The sequence below is a fragment of the Nematostella vectensis genome, chromosome 5 (genome assembly GCF_932526225.1).
Source record: "Nematostella vectensis chromosome 5, jaNemVect1.1, whole genome shotgun sequence".
In the NCBI taxonomy this organism is placed as follows: Eukaryota; Metazoa; Cnidaria; class Anthozoa; order Actiniaria; family Edwardsiidae; genus Nematostella; species Nematostella vectensis.
This window is the reverse complement of record NC_064038.1, coordinates 13,160,502-13,165,923: the sequence shown is the minus strand read 5'-3', so window position 1 is coordinate 13,165,923 and position 5,422 is coordinate 13,160,502. Positions and strand designations below refer to the sequence as shown.

Here is a 5,422-nt window from a genome sequence, read left to right as displayed (position 1 = left end):
AAGAGCCAACGTCACCTAAATGTCAAAGGGGGAGGAAAGATATTGGGGGGCGGGGCTCCGAAAATGGTTAACCACCAAAATGGGGGGGGGGGGCTCCAATAAAAAGGTCCTCTAAGGGAAAAAGAAAAAAAATTTGGGGTTCTATAAGGGGGGGGGACACCGGTAAAAATGTTTACAATGGAAGGGGGCTCTGAAATTTTAAGATGTCTTGAGTAAAAATCTTCCCCCCTCCCCCTCGGTGTAATTAATGAACATTCCCTTACTTTGGTCAATAAATGCCAGAGAAGCATTTGTCTCTGTAAAAACAAGTAATTTAATTTAACGACAACAACAAACAACTTTCCTCAGCGAAGGAGTGCTGTATTCAAAGCTTAGTATGAGATAGGCAGTGTTTTGAGTCATCATCAGATCGTTGCCAGTCCCCTTCATTTCCAAAGAAATCTGTGGAAGTTGAAGCTGAAGGCGCTGGGTAGTGACCACTCGGGTACTGGCAGGGGTGGTGTAGGGGGCATAGGATTTTTATTAGATTGCATTAACATCTGTGCCAATAGCATCTCATGCTTGCGATTGGCCTCTGCTTGTTCTCGTTGATACATCAACATCATTTGATCCCGTTTTCTTTCAGCTTCTAAAAGCGTTTTCATCCTTTCATCACTACAATTTTCTTGTTTGTCCGAAAGGTCTTGTATAGTCTTGACCATTTCCATGAGTGCCTGAGTTTGGCTTTTAGGCTTGCATACCTCTTTTTAGCTTCAACCTTTGTTCCTTTATCTGACTTCGCTTGATGGCTTTTTCTAACCTCTTGATTTTAGGCTTGTTTGGTGAGCTGTCTTCCTCGCTTTCGTCAACCCCAATTCTCCTTCCTTCTCATTCTCCCTCTCTTTTCCTGAAATACTTTCCTCCTCGCTCAAAAGATCACTAGCCTTGGAGCGGAAGTATGGACATTCCGTCCATACTTTCTGTAAAAATTGGATCTAGCCAATCAAACCATTGAGGAGCTTCAGCATCTTTGGCAGCCAAACCACTGCCATTCTTGATTTTGAGGTTCAGTTCCTTCCACTTTTTCTTAAACCATTTGTACTTCTCTCGAAGTTGTTCAATACTCAAACGATAGTCGTCTCCTGGCCTGGTAATCTTCTCGCTCACAAGGTGGTCTTCGAGAACCTCTCTGATTTGGACAAACAAGGCCTCGTTGACTGTTTTTTTTCAGCGCTAGATTTTCTAGTGAAAAGAAAGGATGGTACAATTGTAGAATCCAAGTCCAGTTTTGAAGGTCCCTTTTTTAGAGTTAGCTCCATGTATATAATTAAACTATGCAAACTTTAAATTTATATTCACGATATAAATGTAAGTGTGACTCACATTTTGAGAGTCCGCCCTAGATAAGCTTACGGTACTTTCTTTTGCGAATATTTTTCAAAGTTGCTTCTTCAATGTATTCCAGACTACAGACTACCTCAAGTTCCTGTCGACGAAACCATGGACGTTGTACCAACATTCGTGGAAATTCAGAAAGCAGTCAACCTTCTATCCAGTGGCAAAGCCCCAGGGTCAGACTCCATACCAGCGGAAGTCTACAAAGAGGGAGGTGCGGCTCTGACGGAGAAACTTTACCAGCTTTTTCAGCTCATCTGGAATCACGAGGCAGTGCCTCAGGACTTTAAGGATGCCTCCATTATACATCTCTACAAACGCAAAGGAAACCGCCGTATCTGCGATAATCATCGAGGAATCTCCCTGCTGTCCATCGCTGGCAAAATTCTGGCCAGAGTCTTACTCAATCGTCTCATTGTACATCTCGAGCAAGGCCTCCTACCTGAAAGTCAATGTGGTTTCCGGAAGGAGCGCGGGACAACTGACATGATATTTGCTGCAAGGCAACTTCAGGAGAAGTGTCAAGAACAAAATGTCGACCTGTATTCCACCTACGTCGACCTGACAAAAGCGTTTGATACTGTCAGTAGAGAGGGCCTCTGGAAAATAATGGCGAAGTTTGGCTGTCCCAGCAAATTCATAAACATCGTACGCCAATTACATGACGGCATGCTTGCGAGCGTCCAGGACAGCGGAGAGACCTCTCATTCTTTCCCTGTCTCAAACGGAGTTAAGCAAGGATGCGTCCTTGCCCCTACTCTATTCAGTCTGATGTTCTCAGCCATGCTGACTGACGCTTTTAAAGATGATGAGGTAGGCATCGGCATCAAGTATCGTTTCGATGGCTCTGTGTTCAATCTCAGGAGGCTTCAGGCGAAATCCAAGATCTCGGCTGATACTGTAAACGACCTCTTATTCGCTGACGATTGTGCCCTCAATGCTACCTCTCAAGCAGACCTGCAACACAGCGTAGATCTGTTTTCTAGTGCCTGTAACAACTTCGGCCTCAAAATAAACACCAAAAAGACGGAGGCTATGCATCAGCCAGCGCCTGGAAAGCCCTACACTGAACCTAACATCATCATCAATGGTCAAAAACTCAATGCTGTTGACAAATCTACCTACCTTGGCAGTACTCTCTCCAGAAACGTTGTCCTCGATGACGAAGTTACCAACAGACTAGCCAGAGCAAGCGCCGCTTTTGGAAGGCTTCGTAAGAACGTTTGGAAAAGGAGAGGGATAAGAACAGATACAAAGATCAAAGTGTATCGTGCCGTTGTGCTGCCTACGCTACTTTACGGGTCTGAAACCTGGACTATCTACAAGCGCCATGCGATGAAGCTTAACCATTTCCACACTACCTGTCTGAGGAAAATTCTCAATGTTCGCTGGCAAGAAAAGATCCCGGATACTGAGGTCCTTGCACGTGCAGGTCTGCCCAGCATTCACACCACCATGAAACAGTCTCAGCTTCGCTGGGCGGGGCACGTAGCTCGTATGCCTGATGAACGGCTTCCTAAGAAACTTCTGTTTGGTGAGCTTCAGCACGGAAAACGCTGCAAAGGTGGCCAGAAGAAGAGATTTAAAGACACCCTAAAACTCTCGTTGAAAGCATTCAACATCGATCACACCTCGTGGGAGCTTCTGGCACAAAACCGTCAAGGTTGGCGCCGTGTCATTCGCAACGGTGCTGCGGCATGCGAGGCAAATTGGACAGCTGCCGCAGAGGAGCGTAGAGCCGCCAGAAAGTCTCAAGATCCCAAAGCTGCAACAATACCATGCCCTCAGTGCCCCAGGCTTTTCCGTGCACAGATTGGCCTTATTAGCCATCTGCGCACCCACAAGCGTCCTTAGTCCCGCTCAGGATGACGGTGAAAATGAAAAATTGAACACGATGGTCCTCGTCGTAGCGACGGACAAACAACAGCTATCTTCGCTAGGTCCATGATTTAATTTATTTCCGACCATAGTACAGTAGCTATCTATGCTAAGGTAATATTTTTATTGGCTCCGTGGCTTCATGTTCATTTAATGTATTCCCTACCAGAGTACGGTAGCTATCTATGCTAAGGTAACATTTGAACTGGCTCCGTGGCTCCATGTTCATTCAATTTATTCCAGACCATACTTACACCCTTTCTCTCAGGCAAACCAGAGGAAACAAGTATAACATTCAAATGTGAATAAGAGAATTATCGAATACTCTGACAATACTCCAATTTATGGACAAAAGCATGCATAAACATGTCAGAGTATAGGACACAAGTATGATAAAAAACTGAAACTACTATTTGAAGGACAATAAAGATTGACTTTGACAATCAAAAACAAACCCGGACCATTTTTAATAAAGTCTGGCCTAGCATAAAACCAAACCCTAACCATTTGAAGGTCATTACATAAATTGTAGGAATTTAATAAAGGCTCAACTGTATAAACGAAGTTAGTTATATTGTGAGTACTACATTTTTATAACTACTCGTCAATCTGTCCTCGCGTCAATCCTGTCTCATAATTCGATGTGTAGACGGTATATGCATTTACGAGTAGGCAGGTCAACACGTAAGGTAACTTGGGGCCAAGGGGTATTCTTAATGTAGCTGTACCACCCTAACCCTTCCCAAACCCTAACCCTAACCCTTCCCTAACTCTAACCCAAAATAGTTTTATTATATTAGATGAGTGTTATAGTTATGTTATAATAACTTGTCTGAATTCTGCCAAATATACTTTTAAATAAGTTGTAAAAAATCAAAGAATAACAGTGAGCAATGTTTTCTCCTTTAAATTTAAATTGGAAGAACATGAGTGACGATTATTCATTGTTTGCAATTGTTGCAATTGTTTGCAATTTTCGTCTAGACGGGGAGCAAACCCGTCTTCTAGACGTAGTAAGTTGATCGGGTGAATCAAGACGAGTTTCCCGTCGACAACTCGTCCCAAACTCACACTTAGACGAGAAACTCGTCTCAGACAAGAAACTCTTCTTTAGTGTGAAATATCGCAAAAGCGAATATTTGAAGTTTAAACAGTTGTCCGGAATTGTTTAATTTTTCGTATAGTTTAACATTTCTGTCTGACACATTTTTGGAATTATGGAAAGACTTTATATGGAAATTGTTGATTTACTGTCGAATCCGTTGTATCGCGACCAGCGTTTTCAAAACACGATTTGTTTTGGTTTTTTGTTCCGGCAGTAAAACCATTTTGAGCCAATCAGAGTCTCGCTTTGTGCACTTCCCCTGGACGAAAACCAGACAGTTTCTCGACAGAAAGCCAGGCAACTGCACAAGGCGAGAGATGGCAAGAATCTGATTGGCTTAGAAAAATTTGACTGGCGAAACAGAAAATCCCAAAAGACAAAAACAAATCGATTTTGAAAATACGCGATACAACGGATTCATCAGTAATTGATTGTCTGAAAAAATGCAACTCCCTGCTGGTGAGGCCATTATTGAATGCATACAAAGAGTAAAAATTAGAACGATCGGAAAAGCACTTCTGGTGCTTTCCCCAGACTAAAGTTAAATTAGAGCCGCAGCTAAAATATGGCAACTGAATAAAGAAGAAAATGTGATTTAACTGAATTTAAAAGAGGAGAGTTATTCTGCGATCTTTTTGTACATATTTTTGTACAGGATTATGCATTGTATAATGACTTTTAACTAAAATTTTAGTATATGAAAACATGGAAAAAGTGTTACCTTATTAAATTACTCTATTCACCAGTCATTATAAAGCGCCCCAAAATATGTTACCCTCCGTGGGAAGACCGAAAATACACGCTGAGCGCACGGGCGCTTAAAGAATTTGAAGTATTTTCGCCTCGAATCTACAGGAGAAAGGCGCTGTATGAATTTATATTTATATATTTTTCTGTGCGCATGGAATTTCATTTCGTGCGCACGTTTTGAGTGCTAATAGTATACATCGATTTACTTAGAATATAACCCAAACTGACATTCTTTACCTCTTAAATATTAATAACAATATCTCATCTCTTAGGTTTTTATTAATGCAGACCGTTTTCACTCGTGTCAGCGGCGTA

At 42.2% G+C, this 5,422-nt stretch overlaps 1 pseudogene; it reads right to left on the bottom strand.

Annotated features, from left to right (window-relative positions):
- Positions 1-425: 425 nt before the first annotated feature.
- LOC125562938 lies at positions 426-1,298 on the bottom strand (annotated as a pseudogene).
- Between the last annotated feature and the right edge of the window lie 4,124 nt (positions 1,299-5,422).